The 21,380-nt window shown below is 35.9% G+C and overlaps 1 protein-coding gene across 4 annotated transcripts in view; it reads left to right on the top strand.

The window, feature by feature from the left end:
* Positions 1-21,380, top strand: part of NLK (nemo like kinase) — a 151,988-nt gene that overhangs the window by 63,987 nt on the left and 66,621 nt on the right. The window lies entirely within an intron of this gene.

Genomic DNA, 21,380 nt, shown 5'->3' with positions numbered 1-21,380 from the left:
TCGCACAGAAACGAAGACCCAACACAGCCATAAATAAATAAATAAATAAATAAATAAGTAAATAAAGGAGTTCCTTTAAAAAAAAAAAAAAAAAGGCCAAGAGAGAGGTCTTGTTTGATTGGTTTATGTTTGGGAGAATTTCAGCATTTGAATAACACAAGTCATAAGCCTTCCCCCAGATTCAAGGAAAGGGAAGAAAATAGGCATCTCTCTGTGAGCGAAATGGCAATGTTTTGAAGAGTTTTGAAGAGCATGTGAGACTAGTACTATTATCATGGACATTTTTGGAAAAGAAGCTGCCGCACTCTTCTCTTTCAGGCATGTGGTTTATTCTGTTTATTCAAGTTATCTTTTGGGTTTTTCCGTAAGATTTTACATTTTTATATATCTATATCCATTTATTACCTATCTATCCTCATCCCTTATTAGAATTATTCCTGTATATCTTCAATCATTGAGGATCTTTTTTCGATGTTACAGTTTTTTCATTTTTGATATGATTTTGACATTGAAAAAGGCTTTGTCTTTGCAAATCAGATTAGTAGAACATCTCCAGTGTTATATAAATTTATTCTACCTTCCTTATGTGCTGTAGTAACTCTAGAGGACTTTTAGGTTACATGTTTAAGAATAGCCATTTGAAAAGGGAATAGCACTTCTGGTTTTTTGGTCCAGTGTAAGAGAGTTTAGAAGTCGCCATTCTGTTCTAAACAACAGTGGTGAAGTGGAAGGAAGTTTTATTTTGCATCAGTCTTGCAACTTTATATATAGTGTTAAAAATGTTGTGAGAGTGACAAGGATGAGTCCTGTAGATTGCTCTCTGGAAGTTTAGACATTGAGATTATGCATTGCGTGCCTTTTTACTTAAAAAATTAAAATATTTTTTGCACTCACTTTTTAAAATTATGGTTTATTTTTTCTGAACTTTGAAACTTTTGTAATGTAAAAATTTTTGTTTGAAAGTTATTTGTATTCAGCCATATATTAAAAACAGTTCAAGAGAGCTGCTTCAGATAGTCACTACATATTTAAAGTTCTAGAGATTTAATTAAGGGAATTTTTAATGTATATTTATAAATGATATAATAACGGATTTGGAAATATGCTTACATTTTAAATTTTGTCTGGTTATCACAGTGGTGGCAAATTAATGTCATTGATGAACTTTTTTTTTTTATTAAAGGGATTGATAGATCCCTTATTATTTATTTATTTATTTATTTATTTATTTATTTATTTATTTGTGGCTGTGTTGGGTCTTCGTTTCTGTGTGAGGGCTTTCTCTAGTTGCGGCAAGTGGGGGCCACTCTTCATCGCGGTGCGCGGGCCTCTCACTGTCGCGGCCTCTCTTGTTGTGGAGCACAGGCTCCAGATGCGCAGGCTCAGTAGTTGTGGCTCACGGGCCTAGTTGCTCCGCGGCATGTGGGATCTTCCCAGACCAGGGCTCGAACCCGTGTCCCCTGCATTGGCAGATGGATTCTCAACCACTGCGCCACCAGGGAAGCCCATTGATGAACTTTTGAAACCAAGTTCTGAATAAATACTTTTGAAAACAGGCAAAACTCTACTCTCTTCCTAAACTTAGCAGGTTTGTAGGTTATACTTCTGTTCCAAGGGAGATAGTTTTAAGATTGATAAGCTCTTTGAAGAATTTATTCTGACCACTTTACCTACTAATTTTTGACTCATACCTTTATCATTTTGTATACTCTCATTCTATTTGTATTATTGGTTGTAGTTGCTACTTAATAAGTGAAACACTTCAGAATTCCTTTTCAACTTGAGATTCCCCATTTACCCTTTGTCTAGTGATGAATGTTTCTTGCCTGATGTTCACTTTATTATATTGGTCACCGAAACTACTATATTCTCTAAGAGCAGGCAGGGATTTTAAGATACCATCTTGGACTAGATGTAAAGCTGCCTTTCTAGCCTCTTTCTTAGGTAGACCTTGGCAGTTCTTATTTCTCTGGTTTGTTTCTCCTGGGGATTTGTGTGACCTGATAACAAATTGCTATTTATAAACAATCATTTTTACTTTATCAAAGTGGGGCCAGTCACTGGAAGACAGGGGCTAGATTTTAGTTATCTTTATTAGATGTTGTAAGTGGTAGTTTTCAGATAGACTTTTTTTGGCAAACAATGGACATTTCTCATCCTCATGACTTTGATGGTTAGTTTCATCTTTCCTGAAGTGAAACTGACAATAAGCAGAGCAGGGCTCTCAAGGAGTGATTCAGGATTCATGTGGAAGTAATTTGCAGTTATTTGATAGGAGGTGGTAGTAATAGTCTTGAAATCTTTTTATATGGAACCCTGTAGGTTAAGGAAAGCCTTTCTTTTCCCTGGGATGGTATTTGGATATAAGTAGCAAAAGAAACTCTAAGAACAAACTCAGGTTGTCCTAGTCCTAAATCCATTTTGTGGTTTTCTTGTGGTCGCTTTCTCTGACCTTCCACTACTAAAACCGTTGCGCCATTAAATCCCAGTTTAATTCTGCTAGCCTTCTGTTCTTCAGGTGTTTTTTTTCAGGTGTTCTCCTCAGTAAAATGCCAGGCAGCAGACCATTTTCCTGTATTCAGCTGCATTCTGCATGACTATCTTGATTGCTACACTGAATCTTCACCTTGGTTCAAGGTTTTCTGTCTTAGCTGAAGAGAAAGGAGACAGGCACTTACTTTCACCCAGTGCTGTCTTTCAAATTCGTATCCCAGAGGAGGACTGAAAATCTTCCTACCACGTAATAATATACACCTGATATTCTAACTGTGGTATAACAGGTGGCTAATGAGCTGTAGCTGAAGCAAATGAATTCCTCTGTACCTGAGATTTTATAGTTTGTAATTCTATTATTTATATATATATATATATATATATATATAGGCTGGTAATATAAAATTTTTAAATCATTGTTTGGTCCAAAGGCTGGTATGCTTCAGATCTAAACCTAGGATGGTATTTTTTCTTCCCTCCAGCTGTCTTTTCAAGTGGGAGAAAATATGGATTACTCTTCAAAGGGATACAGGTGTCATTTGCTGGTGAAAAATGGATTTGGGAAAAAGTAAGGAGTCAGTCATCAGTTACACCCCTGCCCAGGTGTTTGGGCAGCCAAATCCTCCCCCTTTCATTTCTTGAGTGAGCCATGAAGAAGACCTGGTGATTTACCCATCGACTGGCCATAGAAGAAAGCCCTTGTTATCTGTTAACAGCAACATTCCATTCCACCCCCATTTCCCCAGGTGGGTCTGTGGTAGACATTGTTAGCTAATTATGATCACCCTGCTCATTAGAGCCAGTTTGCTCCCTGCATTATGCCAGCAGGCTTTTCTGCCCAGAGCCAAGGGTGAATTTAGCCCTATGCTAGAACACCAAGATATGAAAAAAATTGTTTGCAATGTTTGATGTTCCTATTGGGGGTGATTTATTTCATTTCCATATTATGGTTGAAGAACCTAGCATAAAATACGTTGAATTATGATTTGTGTGCCTCATTATATCTATGTTGTTGAAAACATACCTCAAACAATTTGTTTCTTAAATTTTCTTAGTTTTGGGAACTCCCTGGTGGTCCAGTGGTTAGGACTCCATGCTTTCACTGCCGAGGGCACAGGTTCGACCCCTTGTCAGGGAACTAAGATCGCATAAGCCCCGTGGCCAAAAAGAAAATTATCTTAGTTTTTAGAATATTTTTGCATATTCAGAACTTATTATCCTCAACTAAATTGTTTATTATACAGTGTGCTTTATTTATATGAACAAAATAGTGCTTTCCTGTACATTTAAAATCATTTTCAATTCATATATAATGAAAATACATAAAGTATCTCAAAATTTCTTTTGTAAAATTGGGATATGTCTTACACACCATTCTTATATGCCAGCAGATGTGTTCCAGGTTACATAACTGGAAACCATGGGAAACAAAAACTGATAAATGCAAGAGCTATATACCATAACAGTTGAGTAGGAGACAACATCTCACTGTTAAAATTTCTTTCTTTTTATATTTATTTTATTTATTTATTTGGCTGCACCAGATCTCTTAGTTGTGGCATGTGGGATCTTTAGTTGCAGCATGCAGGATCTTTTTTAGTTGTGCAATGCGGGATCTTTAGTTGTGGCATGCGAACTGTTAGTTATGACATGTGGCATCTAGTTCCCTGACTAGGGATCGAACCCCAGCCCCCTGCACCGGGTGTGCGTAGTCTTAGCCACTGGACCACCAGCGAAGTCCCTCACTATTAAAATTTCAATTCAAATAAATCAAAAACTAATTGCTCTCAGTATCATAATAAGGTAAATTTTTGAGAGAATGAAATGGAAATAGTAGGCGTGTGTGCTTTAGTGCACAGATTTGAATACACACAATTTTTTAGTAAATACTTTCAGCATAAATTTTACATGCAGCATCTTCATATTATGGTACAAAAACTAAGAAATGAGTAGCAAAACATAGCTGGTTTTCAACCAGACGAAAAAGAGAAATACATACTACAAAAGGCTATGTACTACTTGAAAGACATAAAAACCCCCGTCACCAATTTTTCAGCTCGTTAAGACTGGCAAAGCTAAACTTAGAGTTTTGTTCAACTCTACCTGCCTATTTCAGCAAGAAAAAAAAATCTATATATAATGGACTAGCTAATCTCAAAAGGATCTATGAAAAGAACAGAGTGATAAGGTAGAAAAAATTAACATAACTACTGAAATGGATAGCATTTATAAAAATTTAGAAACTAGACTTTAAAAATCTAGAACACTACACAACTAGATACTTTGAATAAATCAATTGTAATAGGAAACACAAGACAATTTGCTAGGATCACTGGTGAATATTTTTCAACATATAATACCTATATCATAAATAGCTACAAAACACTGAAGGCTACTAATTTATTTTGTGAGGCAGACAGATATGGTGCCTGATAAGGACAGAACATAAAAATGAAGGCCAATCTTCCAAAAGGAACATGAAAAGATGCTGAACGTCGCTAATTATTAGAGAAATGCAAATCAAAACTACAGTGAGGTACTACCTCACACGGGTCAGAATGGCCATCATTTTTTAAATCTACAAATAACAGATGCTGGAGAGGGTATGGAGAAAGGGGAACCCTCCTACATTGTTGGTGGGAATGTGAATTGGTGCAGCCACTGTGGAAAACTGTATGGAGGTTCCTCAAAAAACTGAAAATAGAGTTGCCAGATGGTCCAAAAATCATTATCTTCTGTATCCCTTAACTAATTATCATAATCATAGTTATTGATATTTTTTACTACTTTTGTCTTTTAACCTTCATACTAGCTTTATAAGGGATTAATCCACTATCTTTACTATATATTTACCTTTCCAGTGAGATTTATTCTTTTGTATGTGTTCTTTTTTTTTCTTTGGCTGCACCATGCAGCATGCGGGATCTTAGTTCCCCGACCAGGGATCAAACTCATGCCCCCTACAGTGGAAGCATGGAGTCTTAACCACTGGACTGCCAGGGAAGTCCCCTAATATGTGTTCTTGTTACTAATCAGTGCTATTTCTTTTCAGCTAAAAGAGGTCCCTTTAACGTTTCTTATAAGACCAGTTTAGTGGTGATGAACTCCTTTGCTTCGCTGGAAATCTTTTTTCAGAATCTCTCCTTCACTTCTGATTAATAACGTTGCTGGGTAGAATATTCTTTTTTTTTTTTTTTTTAATATATGTTTATTTATTTATTTGGCTGCAACAGGTCTTAGCTGCAGCATGTGGGATCTTTGTTGCCATGTGTGGGATCTTCGTTGCCACGTGTGGGATCTTTAGTTGTGGCATGCAGGATCTAGTTCCCTGACCAGGGATCAAACCCGGGCCCCCTGCATTGGGAGTGCGGAGTCTTAACTACTGGACCACCAGGGAAGTCCCGGGAAGATATTCTTTGTTGGAAGTTTTTTTTCTTTCAGCTCTTTGAATATATCATGCACAACCTTCTGGCCTACAAGTTTCTGCTGAAAGATCTGCTCATAGCCTTAGGGGGGGTTACCTTGTATGTAACAAGTTATTTTTCTCTTGCTGCCTTTGATATTCTCTCCTTGTCTTTAAATTGGCATTTTTAATTATAATGTGCCTTGGTATGGGTTTCTTTGGATGTTTCTTATTTGTAGCTCTTCGGGCTTCCTGGATCTGTATGTCTGTTTCCTTCCCCAGATGGGGAAGATTTCAGCCATTATGTCCTTAAATAATATTTCTGCCCCTTTCTCTCTGTTTTCTCCTTCTGGAAGTCCTATGATGCAAATGTTAGGCCATTTGATGTTGTCCCATAAAAGTTCCTTAAGCCATCTTCACTTTTTCTCATTCTTTTTTCTTTTTGCTGTTCTAACTGGGTGAGTTCCACTGCCTTCTAGAAGTCGACTGATTCTTTATTCTGCTTCATCTAGTCTGTTGTTGAACCCCTCTAGTGTATTTTTCAGTGCTGTTATTGTATCCCTCAGCTCTGTGATTTCTAAATATTTGCTACATTCTTATATTTTCCATTTTTTGTTGAAGTTCTCACTGTGTCTATCCATTCTTCTCCCCAGTTCAGTGAGCATCTTTAGGACCATTACTTTGAACTCTTTATCAGGTAAATTACTTAACTCTCTTGTTTCATTAAGGTTTTTTTTCCGTGAGGTTTTATCTTGTTCTTTCATTTAGGACATATTCCTCTGTTTCTTCATTTTGCTTTACTCTCTGTTGGTTTCTATACAGTAGATGAAGCAACCACATCTCCCAGTCTTGAAGGACTGGCCTGTATAGGAGATGAACCTTATCATTCAACCCTACTTCAGCTCTTGGTTGTCTCTCAAACCTTTGTGATTGTCCAAGCAGCTTATTACATTTTTAATAGTTCCTAGTAGTTGAGGATGTGCTAAGACCTGTCAGTGTCCCAAAAGGGAGGGTCTCAGCACCCAGGTTCAGGACAACTAGAAGCCAGATCCTCAGGCATCAGCTTTTAAGTGTATGCAAATATATACAGTCTTTTGGGACCACACGTATAAGCCCTGCTGGCCACCAGAGCCAGGAGGGGTAGAGGTGTTCCCAGCAGCAGTAACAAAAATCAAGGCACCAGATGGGGTATGAGTTTCTTTCTGGGTGACACAAATCATTACAGTCCCATGGGACCAGGACACAAAATCCTCTGGCCTCCAGAGCCAGGCAGTCAAGAGGCATCCCCTAAGTGGCAGTCACAAAAATCAGGGCACTAGACATGATACTTTAGCTTACTCTGTATATGTGAACAATAAAACTTTAATGTGCAAGCATAAAAGAAGTTAGAATAAATGAGGACTTATACCCTGGCTAATGGGAAGCCCAAATATACTAACATCCCATGTTTACCTTATGTATTTAATATTTAATATTTAACCAAGTAAGATACATATCTTAAAACCTTGCTACCAGTAAAATCAGCATCACCTGGAAGCTTGTTATAAATGCAGAACCTCAATTCACCACTGCAGACTTAGTGAATCAATCTTCATCTTAAGACTTTAAGAATTCTGGGTGATTCTTATGTACCTAAAGTTACAGAAGCACTGTGTTTAAAGCAGTAGTTCTTGAATCTGAGTAAAGTCAGAGTCAGCTGGGAGCTTTTAAAAATACAGATTCTTAGGAAGTAATGAAATTGGGTTGTTTTGTTTTTGTGTTTCTTTTCGTAAAGCCTACCAGTTGATTCTGATGTGCTAAATTTGATGGTAGCTGCTTTAAAGAATTTGATTATATGGCAATAATGTATATATGAAGAAGTTATAAGACATATTAAGTGATAATTATCAAATAGTATTGGTTGAAAAATAAACAAGTAAACCATAAAACAAAGTAGCAGTTCCAAAGATTGATTCATGGATTCATTCATTCAGTTCCAAAAATTAATTCCTCATTGCATACATTATAGGAATTTCCAGATGAATTAGAGATTAACAAAACGCTGATATTAAAAGAAAAAAGGAGAGAGAAGTTACAGTTTTTCTGTATTCTTTGAAATGTGAAATCTCTGTGGATAAATGGAAAAACTATATAAATATCAAGGGGGGAATTATATAGCATAAAATCAGAATAGGGTCTAGAATATTGTAAACAGTCAGTATTCTGAGGTGACGTTTTTGTTTTAACAGCTTTAGTGAGGCATAATTTACATACCATAATATTCACCCATCATGAGTATGTAATAATTCTGTAATTTTTAGTAAATTTCCACTGTTATGCAATCATCACCCCGACCCAATTTTAGAACATTTTCATTACCCGCAAAACTTAACCATTTGTGGTCAATCACCCATTCCAATTCCCAACCCTGAGCAACTACTGATATGCTTTCTGTCTCTCTAAATGTCTCTTCCAAAAATTTCTTATAAATGGTATCATATATTACATGGTCTTTTGTGTTTGGCTTCTCTCACTTAGCATAATGTTTTTGAGGTTTAGCCATGTAAGTAGTAGCTTGTAAGGAAGTAGTAGTTTGTTCCTTTTTATTCTCTTGTATAGATGTACCATAGTTTGTTTATCCATCCACTAGTTGATGGATTTGACTCCAAGTTTTTGGCTATAATACCGCTATGAATATTCACATAGAAATCTTTGTGTGAACATATATTTTCATTTCCCTTGTGTAAATATATAAGAGTAGATTTGCTGAATCATGTGATAAGTTTATTTTAACTTTTTCAGAAACAACCAAACTGTTTTCCAAAGTGGATGTACCATTTTACATTCCCACCGGTAATATATGAGGGTTCCAATTTTGATTGGAATTGCACTGAATCTGTAGGTCACTATGGGGAGATTGCCATCTTAACATTGAGTTTTCCAATTCATGAATATGAAGTGTTCTCTCTGTTTAAATCTTCTGTAATTTATTTCAGCAATATTTCATAGTTTGCTGTATATCTTACACTTCATTTGTTAAACTTGTTCCCTAAGTATTTTATTTGATTTGATTCTGTTGTGAATGGAATTGTTTTCTTAATTTCATTTTCAGATTGTTCATTGCTGGCATGTAGAAAAAATGGGTTTTTGTATAATAATCTTGTATCCTGCAACCTTGATAAACCTGTTTATTAGTTTAAGTACTGTTTTTGAGTATTCCTTAGGGTTTTCTACATAGAGGATCATGTCATCCGCAAATAAAATCAGTTTTAGATCTTCCTTTCCAATTTGGATTTTTTTTTTAAAAAATTTTTTGGGGGGGGCGATTTTTCCACTGTTGAGACCCTCCAGTAAAATTTAAATAGACGTGGCTGGAGCAGACATCTTTGCCTTGTTCCTTGACCTTAAGGGAAGCATTCAGTCTTTCATTGTGAAGTAAGATATTAGCTCTGTTTTTCATATGCCCTTTATCAGGTTGAAGAAGTTTTCTGTTTCTAGTTTGTTGAATGTTTTTATCATAAATGGGGGTTGGATTTTATGTTGCTGGATTGGATTTCCTACTCATGGATGTTTTCATTAATATTCTTGAAGGATATTAAGCTATAGTTTTTATCTCTTGTGATAAAGGAGTTCAGTCCTTTTGTCATTGTCTGACTTTGGCCTCATAGAATGAGTTGGGGAAGTGGTCCCTTCTCAGTTTCTGGAAGAATTTGTGAAAGACTGGTACTGTTTCTTCATTAAATGTTTGATATAATTGACCAATGATGCCATCTGGACCTGGGCTATTCATTGAGGGAATTTTTTTTTTTTTTTAAGTATTTTTTTAAAGGTGTTTTTTTTTTTTTAATTTTATTTATTTATTTATTTATTTATCTATCTATCTATCTATCTATCTATCTATCTATCTATCTATCTATCTATCTATCTATGGCTGTGCCGGGTCCTCGTCCCTGCGCGAGGGCCCTCTCCAGCTGCGGCAAGCGGGGGCCACTCCTCATCGCGGTGCGCGGTCCCCCCACTATCGCGGCCCCTCCTGCTGCGGAGCGCAGGCTCCAGACGCGCAGGCTCAGTAATTGTGGCTCACGGGCCTAGCCGCTCCGCGGCATGTGGGATCTTCCCAGACCAGGGCTCGAACCTGTGTCCCCTGCATTGGCAGGCAGACTCTCAACCACCGCGCCACCAGGGAAGCCCCGAGGGAATATTTTTAATTAATAATTTGTGTAGGGTTAGTAGTGATGTCCCCTTTTACATTCCTGATTTTGTCCATTTGTATCTTTGTTTTTTCTTGATCAGTTTAGCTAAAGGTTTATCAACGTTTTTTGACCTTGTCAAGAACTAACTTTTTATTTCATTGATTTTCTTGATGTGCTTTTTCTTTATTGTTTCCATTGTGATTTTGTTATTTCCTCTTGCTTGCTTTGGGTTTAATATGCTCTTTTTCTAGTTTTCTGTAGATAAAAGCTTATATCTCACTGATTTTAGGGCTTTATTTTCTATATAACTGATTAAAGGAAATTAAGGGAATTTTACATTAAGGGAAAATTACATTTTCCCTCTAAGCAGTGCTTTAACTGCATCCAGTAAATTTTGATATATTGTGTTTTAATTTTTATTCAATTCAGGTATTTTCTAATTTCTTTGTGATTTCTTCTTTGTTTTGTTTCATATTCTAATATTTGGGGATTTCTAAAATTTCTTTCTAACGTCTGTAATTTAATTCTACTTTGGTCTGAAAAACATATTTTGGTTTCAGTCCTTCTTAGTTTATTGAGACTTGTTTTTTGACTTAGCATTTGGGCTTTCCTAAGGAACATTCTGTGTGTGCTTGGAGAAAAATGCGTATTCTGTTCTTGTTGGGTAGAGTGTTCTGTAAATGTCACTTAGGTAAAGTTAGTCGATGGTATTTTTTTAACTCTCTTCTGTCCTTGCTTAATTTCTGTTTAGTTATTTTATCTTTGAGAGTGGGGTATTAAAACTTCCAAATATAATTATTGAATTGTCTGTTTCTTCTATTCTGTCAAGTTTTGCTTTGTGAATTTTGAGAGTCTATTTTTAACTATGTAGACCATTTATAATTATCGTATATGTGTTTACCCTTTTATCTTTATGAAATGTCCCTCATTGTCTCTAGTAATATTTGTCTTAAAATCTGTTCTGTTTTGCATTAACATAGCTTCTGCAGCTCTCTTGTGGTCACCATTTTTATGGTATGTCTTTTTACCTCTTTTAACTTCCAACCCATTTTTATTGTTAAATCTGAAGTGTGTCTTTTGTAGACAGCATATAGTTGAATCTTGCTTTTTAAAAATTGTCAACCTTGGGACTTCCCTGGTGGCGCAGTGGTTAAGAATCCGCCTGCCAATGCAGGGGACACAGGTTCGATCCCTGGTCCAGGAAGATCCCACATGCTGTGGAGCAACTAAGCCCGTGCGCCACAACTACTGAGCCTGCGCTCTAGAGCCCACGAGCCACAGCTGCTGAGCCCGCGTGCCACAACTACTGAGGCCCACGTGCCTAGAGCCCATGCTCCGCAACAAGAGAAGCCACCGCAATAAGAAACCCGTGCACCGCAACGAAGAGTAGCCCATGCTCACTGCAGCTAGAGAAAGGCCACACGCAGCAACAAAGACCCAGCGCAGCCAAAAATAAATAAATAATAAATAAATAAATTTATTTTTTTAAAAAACTTTAAAAAAATTGTCAATCTCTGCTTTTTATTGAAGTGTTTAATCCATTCACATTTAGTGTAATTATTGATTGAATTTACATTTGCCATTTTGCTACAGTATTTGTTTTCTATATATCTCGTTTCTTTTGTTGCTACAGCCTTCCTTTTTATCTTTTGTGTTAAACAAATCCGTATTTCAAAATTGTATTTCTTGTTTTGTGTCAACTATTTTTCATTTGACCATTTTAACTCATCTCTTGATTTTTTTTTTTAATCCTTCTTTGGTTTTTTAGTTATTTTATTATTTGTTGTTCTAGGGATTGCAGTGTGCATCTTAATTTCTGAACAATCTATATCAGATTAATAGTATTTTAATTCTGGTAGAATGCAACAACTTTGCTCCAATATAGCTCAGTTCCCTCCCCCTATTGTGCTGTTATTGTCATATATATTACATCTATATATGTTAAAACCAACAATATATCGTGCTGTTTATCCACATATTTGCCATTTCTTGTTTTTCATTTCTTCCTGTGGATTTGAGTTACCTTCTGGGGTCATTTCCTTTCAGACCAAAGGGATTCTTTTTATTTCCTGTAAGGCAAACCTGCTGGCAACAAACTCTTTTAGTCATTACTTATCTTGGATTGTTTTCACTTTGCCTCTATTTTTGAAGGACAGGGTCTTTTTTAACTGAATATAGAATTTTTGCCTGCCCCACTACCACCACTGCAATTATGGGGTTCCACTTCCCTCTAGTCTTCATTATATCTGATGAAAAGTCAGTCATTAATTGTCTTGGTTTTCTTCATATTTCAGTTATTATCTTTGTCTTTAACTTGATCTGTGGTTGACTATGAAGTGTCTAGGTGCAGAATTCTTGTGTCTATCCTACTTGGGAGTTTTTGAGTTTTGTATATTGTTCTTCATCAGATTTTGAAAGTTTTAAACCATTATTTCTTCAAATATCTTTTTTTCTGCTCCTCTGTCTCTCTCCTTTTTTCATGGTACTCCCATTAGATGTATGTTGGTACATTCAGTGTTATTGCCTAGGTCTCTGAGGCTCTGTTCATTTTTCTTCAAATTTTTCCTCTCTGTTCTTGAGATTGTATAATTTCTATGGATCTGTCTTTTATGTTCACTGATTTATTTTTTTCTTCTGCTATCCGAAATCTGCTTTGGGCCAATCTAGTGAATTTTTCATTTCTAATATTGTATTTTTCAACTTTAGAGTTTGTTTCCTTTTTTGTAGTTTCTATTTCTGTATTGAGATTTTCTATTGTGTCATTGTTGCCATATTTTTCTTTAATTCTTTGAACATATTTATAATAGCTGCTTTTGAAGTTTTTCTGAATACAGCATCTGGGCCCACTCAGAAACAGTTTCTGTTGACTGCTTTTCCCCCTGAGTATGGGTCACATTTTCCTATTTTTTTTTTTAACATGTCTTGTAATTTTTGTTGTTGTTGTTGTTAAAACTGGACATATTTGGTAATATATTGTAACAACCCTGGGTCTGATTCCTCCCCAGCCCTCCTCCCATGTCTGAAGGTTGTCATTATTGCTGTTGTTATGTATGTTTGCTTATATTTAAGTAACTTGACTTAATATGCGGGATCTTTCTCCCCTGTGGATTGCAGCCATTCAAGTTTTTGCTCAGTTGTTTTTGTTTTCATCTTTACCTTGGCCTTCTTGGGGTCCCATAGCTTAGTGGTCAGCCAGCGATTAGTTAAAGGTTGTGCTCAAACATCTTGAGCCAGTAAGGCTTCTACCCTTTGCTGAGCGTTCTGTGAGTGTATTAGGGAGCTCTAGTTTTCAGGCATGCCGCAGCCTTTACTTTCTGCTAAGCTTCTCATTTCTTCCCTTCATATGTTGGAAGCCTCCTAGTCAGCCCTTGATAGGTGGAGAGCCTAGGACCTCTCCAGTCAACTCTGAGCATATACGCAGCCTCCAGTTAGCCAAGAATGCATAGAGAGTTTACCAGGCCCCCTGTGGCTCTCATTTCCAGACTCTCCTTATTAAATTTCTGGATTTCTGTTAGTCTGCACCTCTTCCCAACTGGGACAGCAGCCTCAGGCTAGCAGAGCTGTAGGCTTTATCTCTTCTTTTCTAGTTGGGTTTAATGGTTTTACTCTCAGTGCCACTGGGTATGGGTTTTTTGCCTTCCACTTCAAATCACTTCAACAGACTCAGGCAGTGAAGCCGCTGGTTTCCGTGGCCAGCACTTCCCAGGTACTGCATGGACTGTGCTTGGGGTGGGGGGTGAATAAGGAGCAACCCAAAGCAGTAACACCACTGACTTCTACTGTTCTTACCCAGAGTTCCACATTTTTCATAAATAAACACTTTTAAATTTGTCATTTGACTTTAGTTGTTTTCTGGAGTCCTGTAATGGTTGTTTCTGACACATTTGTCCAGTTTTGTAGTAGTTTTGTTGGGAGAGGATTTGCTGATTTCTTCAGTTTGCCACAGCTGGAAGTCTTGCCTCCTGTTTTGTGTTTGCAACATTTTGGGGTTTGGTTATTTTTAAAAGGCTAACTAATTAAAAACCTGAAGGACATCTATATATTGTAGCTGCTTCAGCATTTTGCTTCACAATAGAAGTTAGGAGATTGTGATTAGATTAGGGGTGGGACTGTAGTTCTGCTATAATTCTGCTGACAGCACTCTCCTGTGGAATGCTCCTTAGTAGCATATTCTTGTGTAATGATGAAGAAAACGTTTGTTTTTTTTTTTAAGCAAGCGAATTCTTTTGGAATTCTATCAAAACATAAGGAAGATATTATGTATACTCCTCTCTACAGAATGAACCAGTGGCACAAGGAAAGGTATGATAGAATCCATTGGGCTGGTGTAGATGTGTATCTATATGCAAAAAAAAAAGAAAAAAGGAAAGAATCACCCTCTTTAAAAATTACTCATTATATAGATTTCAATCTAAAATGCTTTTTTATGCTCAAATTTAACTGGGAAGTTAGCCTTTACCTTTTTAGTTATATAATAACACACAGAGAGAAACAATACAAAATAAAACATACAGCTCAGTGATTTATCACAAAGTGTACACCTCTAGCCATCATCCATATGAGAAATAAGACATTGGTAGCACCCAGAAGTCCTCTCTTCTCTGCCCCATCATTAAGCACCCCCGCAAGGTAACCATTGTCCTTACTTTTATGGTAACCACTTCCTTTCTTAATAGTTTCTGTCTACTAAGTGTGCATCCCTAAACATTAGAGTTTAACTTTGCTTATATTTTTTATATAGAAATCTTATTATTCATTTGTGACTGTTTTCTTTGGCTCAAAATTATGTTTGTGAGATTTATCTATGTTGTTGCATGTAGCAGTAGTTCATTTTAATGCTACAGAGTATTCCATTATGTGAATTACAACAATTTGTTTATCCATTTTGCTGTTCATGGATATTTGAGTTTCCAGTTTTAAGGGTATTAAAGATATGGCTGCCATGGACATACACACTTGTATGTGTCTTAGTGTATAGGTACACAAATTCCTTTTGGGTATATACCTAAGAGTCAAATTGCTGGGTTCCAGTGTATATTTATTCTCATTTTAGTATATAAAACCAACCTGTTTCCCAAAGTGATTGTGCAATTTACACTTCTACTAGCAGTGTATTAGCATTGACATTGCACCACATCTTCACCAAACATTTGGTATTGTCAGACTTTTAAACATTAGTCATTTTGGTGGTTATATCGTACTTTCTCATTTGGTTTTAGTTTTCATTTCCCAAATGACTAATGAGGTTAAGCTCCTTTTCATATGTTTATTGGCCATTTGAATTAATCCTTTCTTGTGAAATGCCTATTCAAGCCTTTTTAAAAAATTGATTTGTAGGAATTCTGTACGTATCTTGATAAGAGCCCTTTGTTCCTTTTTGCTCCTCCAGCCTTGCAGTCTCCTCTAAAGCCCTCTATTAGCAGAGTCTAACCTGGAGCTAGCTGGAAAAACCAAAACATGGTTTGCAGAGTCTTAGCCCCAGTATTATAGAGCAGTGTTTAGACGGATGGGCTTGAAATTGAGAAACGCTAGCTTAAGGCACAACCTTCCTGTCTGCAGAGCCACCTTTATGATAAGCCAAGTGTCTATATATGGGAGAATCTGTTTCTGAGCCATATTTCTATTTCATTGGTCTATTACACTAGCTAAATTACTGTGGCTTTATAGTAAGTTTTCTTATCTGGTAGAGCAACTTTTCCCACCTTATTCTTCTTCAGGAGTGTCTTAGCTGTCCTTGGCATATTTGCATTTCCATAAAAACTTTAAGACTAATTCGTGTAGTTTCACAAAAAGAAAACCATTTCATGTTTTGAATTTCACTGAGTCTGTAAGTCAATTTGGGGAGAATTGAAATTTTTACAATATTGAGTAGTTTTCTAATTCATGAATATGGTATGTTTCTCCATTTATTTATGTCTTTAATTTCTCTCAGTGATGTTTTTTAGTCCTTTTGTGTAGAAGTCTTGCTTAGCTTTTCTTAGTTTTAATCCCAATATTGGATATTTTTAACATTATTATGAATAACATTAAAATTTTTTTATTTCAATTTTTTATTTTGCAATTTTGCAAATATACATTTTCTTTAGTTTTGAATAATTAGACCCCATTAACCTACTACTCAAATTCAATAATTTCAAGATTTGCTTTGTTTCAACAATATTTATTACTGAAGTATTTTAAAACAAATTTTAGATCTCATATCATTTCACCTATGTATACTTAGTATATACATCTCTAGAAAATATGAAGATTTAATTTATAATCATAATTTTAAACCATATTCAAATTTTCCCTTTTATTTCAAAAACGGCGGTTTACTGTTGGTGTGTTCAGTTTGCTTTTAACTTATAGCATATTGAGACTTACATTTTATGTTAAGTAATTATTAAAATATTAGCTTAACCACTAAAATATCAAATGATAAAGCATTCTCTATGGCAATTAAAAACAAAACTTTTGGGACTTCCCTGGTTGTCCAGTGGTAAAGAATCCGCCTTATAATGCAGGGGACGCGGATTAGATCCCTGGTTGGGGAACTAGGATCCCACATGCCGCGGGGCAACTAGGCCTGTGTGCCACAAACACTGAGCTCGCGCACCTCAACTAGAGAGCCTGCGTGCCCCAAACTACAGAGCCCACGCGCTCTGGAACCCGCACGCCACAACTATAGAGCCCACATGCCCTGGAGCCTGCGTGTCACAACTAGAGAAGAGAAAAAAACCCACACGCCACAACTAGAGAGAAGCCCACCTGCCTCAACGAAAGATCCCACGTGGCTCAACAAAGATCCCACGTGCCACAACTAAGACCTGATGCAGCCAAAAATAAAATATAAATAAATAATAAATCTTTAAAAATAATAATTAAAATTTTTCTGATGATGTGAAGTTTCTGTTTCTAAATTCATTACAATTTTTGACATTGGTAAAGCCATAATCTTTTAAACCTACCATGTGAGTAAAACTGTCCTTTCATTTGATGTCTTCCACATTTATGAAACTAATGTACAACAAAAATTGCCGTTCTTTAAATTTTTTTTAAAAATCTTTATATTCCTCAGTGTTCCTGTTACTGAATACATATCTTTCAGGAATTCATCAATGGGATTAAAAGCAAGCATATTTTTGTGTGACATAGTTTTAGTTTTGGTTACCCTTTGTAACCTCCTCTTGCCCAAAGTTGTTAAAATGCAAGAAGGAGTTGCAGTTGTGAATTATTTTCCTTTGTGGTTTTGTACAGAAACCTTTCCTTCATTGCAGCTGGTTTTCCTCCCCATACAATGTTCACAGGTCTCTTTCTAGAAGACTGTGGGTAGTGTGCCATGAAAACTTCCTAGACTTGGCAGACTAGGTTATGTCATGTTCACCCTCTAACATGAGAAAATCCCCCTTGAAAAGGCAATGTGGCAACTTTTGTGCAGGCCGGTCAGACTCTCACAGAGATATTTGACAGTGACTGAGGAGGAAGAGTCTCTCTGTCTTCCCAGCATCTACAGTAAGGATGGAACTAATTAATTCATGCTCTAAAGAACCATAAAATATTCCCAAGACAACAATAATTAGCATTAAATAATTTTTCACCTATATTTTAACTTATTCAATGGTTATTGGTTTGGGGAGTTGAGGCAGTTTTAAAAGTTAGATCTTACAATAACACGTATTTGAAAATAAATGTGACAGCTTGATATTGGATGGCTTGCCTGTTCCTTATTCTTCCTCCTTCCCTTCCTGGGTCTCTCACTACAGATCAGAATGGCTCAGTGCTGTGTCTCATCTGCTGGGATCATTGCTGTTTATACTTACTTAGACACAGAGTTAGAGGATAAGTTCCTATTAACTCTCCCAGTTAAATGTAGATGTTCTGCTTCTCCTGATCAGTAGTGTTAGGATAGGAGAGAAAGAAAGAACTATTTCACTGCTTTGGTTTGGCTACTGTGTAAGACCTTTTTTTCCTTGTAATAATCAGATTAACAAATTTGGGGATCATTTATAAGTATCTTAAGTTAAAGGAAAAGGGTTGCTTTCTCATGTATAGAGCTAACTCAGCAAATACCAAATTTGGATAAACATTTAAAAAGAAAAACCAAACATCAGAAAACCCCAACTGATGGAACAAATTATATAAATATGAAAGATGAGAATCCTTTTCTATGTGTTTTTGGGTGGGGGCAGGGACGCCTAGAAGGTTGGTTCTTCTAAATAGTTTGCAACTCTAAATTATGTCAGAGTGCACACAAGCTAGATAGAGCTTGTTGAAGTTCTGATTATAAAAACCAGAGAGTCATACAAATAAATTCCATATTTAACCTGTAGTGTCCATGAACATATAATATGTACTAAGGACAAATAAACATTTTCTAGACTTATTTGTTGTCAAAAATTTTGTCTCATAGTTTGCTATTGTTTTCTCAAGGAAACTTAATCTAAATACAAGTAAAAATAACTTTTAAGGAAGTGAATCTTGAAATGAATGTGAAGGCAATAATTAAATATTTAGAGTCTAGCTAGGAAGTTCTATTACTGAGATGTGTACTGTATTGGTACAGTTGACATAATTGTAGTATGTATAGCAAAAAATAGAGAATTGCTGATTACAAGTTAATGTGACTAGAATTAGAAGAACCTGATTTTCTTAATCCAAGTTGAAGCATTCTCTCTCTCTCTTTTTTTTTTTTTTTTTTTTTTTTTGCTTTGGATAGTTAAAAACCTGTATCAGCACCATGAACTTTAAAACTGCTAAAATACATGGGGGAAAGATTCTTCACATAAAATGAATGAGGAGCATTTAATTTCTTGGGGACTCTTGCTGATTAGTTATACTAATGAAAAGATATTATAATGTAACATTCTAGTGCCTGGGAAAGTATCCCCAATGATAAGTTTTACTCTGGTTTCATTTCACCCCTTCTGCTTGTCAGTAATATAAGCAGATTTGTGGCAGTGGTCACAGTTTCCTGGGATTAAGAAAACTCTACAACAAAACGACCACAGCCAGATCTAAAAAGCTTCCTGTTTTGGTATTGTACTCTTTTGACTGACTCTGTATCTCTCTGAAGAATGGCTCTTGGATTCTTTTGGCTGTTTAAAAAGCAGTTGAAGTTAAATTCTAAGTGCAGAGAAGGATTGATGTACCCGGAGCAGATGTAAGAAAAGATTCTTTCTCACAACCCTTAAAACTTTATTTTTTTGTTTTTGTTTTTCTCTTTCTAAAACATTATTTTTAATGTAGTGTTTACAGAATCAAACGTTAATTTAAAACTGAAGAAGTAAGTGCCTATTAATGTAACTTGAATGATTATGAAGGTAATCAGATGAAATGACAGATGCACTGTTTTCATTTAGAGCGAACAGTATTTTAGAGAAAGTAACTGGTCATAAGTGAATTGTAGGTCGAAGGATGGCTCCTTTTTTCTGAAATGAGGAAAGTTGCCCTAAATGTTGTTCATTATCTCTACAGCTGGAGCTTCATTAACAAGTGCAGTTGAAATAACCAGGGTATTGCAGCAGCAGAGAAACTAAGCACAGCAAGCCTTTCAGTAACAAAGAAAATAGAAGAATTCCTGTGTAACAGGCTTCCACACTTATCTGTGTTCTGTGATACTGTTTGCGCTGAACTAAAGCATCTGCTACTTCAAGTTAAGAGAGAACAAACTCAACATGGCGTGAAATTACTGCACTGCCATTCACATTCATGAGATTATATTGTTACCAGCCACAGGCAGGACTGGCTTTTGCATGAATAATAAAATAAAATGCTGCTTTGTGAATTTTACCTTAAAACATTACAAGGCACGGTACTAACCTTGAGCCAGGAGTGGGTTTATCTTAAAGCAGCTTTCCTCACCGCAGGAGGGTCAAGACCAGTAAGAAGTCAGAAGTTGCATAGTATTGCTGCATGAGGTCTTTGGAAAGGGTATTGTGTTAAATCAATTTACTCATTTTTAAAAATATATTTATTGTGCAGGCTAGCTGTTAGACATATTAAAAATTATTAAAGTACCATTTGGCAACATCATAGTAATAATCATTGATTCAGGCAAAAAAAATCCATGGATGCTAAAGGTAGTGGGTCAGAGTTTGATGAGGAATAGCATATTTACATAGTTACAAAGGGAAAAAATAGTAACTTTGCCGTGGAGAAACCTGACAGACACCTCATCCAAGTGATCAAAGTTATCACCAGTAATGGGAAAAATCGACTTCATGGGCCTCCTAATGTGGTGCGCTAAGAAGTCATCTGTGTTATTCCTGTGAAAAATACAGAACCTGAATCTAATCTCAAGAAAATGCCAGATAGACCCAAACTGAGGAACAGTCTACAAAATAACTGGCCTATACTCTTCCAAAATGGCAATGTCATAAAAGATAAAGAAATGCTAATTAACTGTTCTAGATTAAAGAAGACTCGAGAGGCAATGACTGCTGTGCAATGTGTGATCCAGAATTTCCCTTCCTTGCTGTTTCATTGACTTTTTTTATCTTCTAGTATCTAGCTACAGAAGTGGTGTATTTAAACAGGAAAAAATTTTTAATAGTCAATATAATATTATATTTGGTTTCCTTCCTATTTTACTTTCCTAGATTATGTGGATTCTAAGCAGTGTTGTGGATTTTGGTTGGTGTTTTTTAAACAACAGTCAAAAATGTTAGGTCTCTTAGCCTAGTTGAATTACATTTCAAGCTATTGAAGACTTGAAAATGATAATACTTAATTGTTTTAGCAAATTTTCAATCAGAGGGAGAAAGTGAAGTCCTCATGCTGTTTTAAAAATACTAGAATGCACTGTTTAAGAGTTTTACAAGCACTTAGGAAGTAACAATCACTAAGATAAATTTATAAAGAAGTGATGATATTCATAAAGAAGCTTGGTATGATTTTTAGGTAAAAAATAGGAATGCTTTATTTTCAGGAAGGCAATTTGATGAGTGTCTTATTTCCTTGTGGACAAGATGAAGAAATAAACTGAGTGATTGTAGTTAATTAAATAAATAATTAATTGACTAACCATACCCCAGATTAATGATTGGATGCCGGCCTCATAGATGGCTTCTAGTGTTGTATCTGTTGCAGAGCTCTGTCCTCAGTCCTGTTCTAAACTTTAATTAACAACTTGGATAAAGGCATTGATGACATACAGACCAGATTTCAAAATGATACAAATCTGGGAGGAATAGCCAAAGCATTGAATGGCTGAAACAGAAAATGAAAGATAATGGTAGCCGAGCATGATAGGAATCTAGCAAAATAAGTCTGACAGGAATAAATTCTACAAAGACAACCAGTCATCAATGATGGGTGGAAGGAAAAAAGCT

Source organism: Eubalaena glacialis, chromosome 19 (genome assembly GCF_028564815.1).
Source record: "Eubalaena glacialis isolate mEubGla1 chromosome 19, mEubGla1.1.hap2.+ XY, whole genome shotgun sequence".
NCBI classification, from domain to species: domain Eukaryota; kingdom Metazoa; phylum Chordata; class Mammalia; order Artiodactyla; family Balaenidae; genus Eubalaena; species Eubalaena glacialis.
The sequence above is the reverse complement of the archived record's forward strand: the minus strand, read 5'-3'. Positions and strand labels throughout refer to the sequence as shown.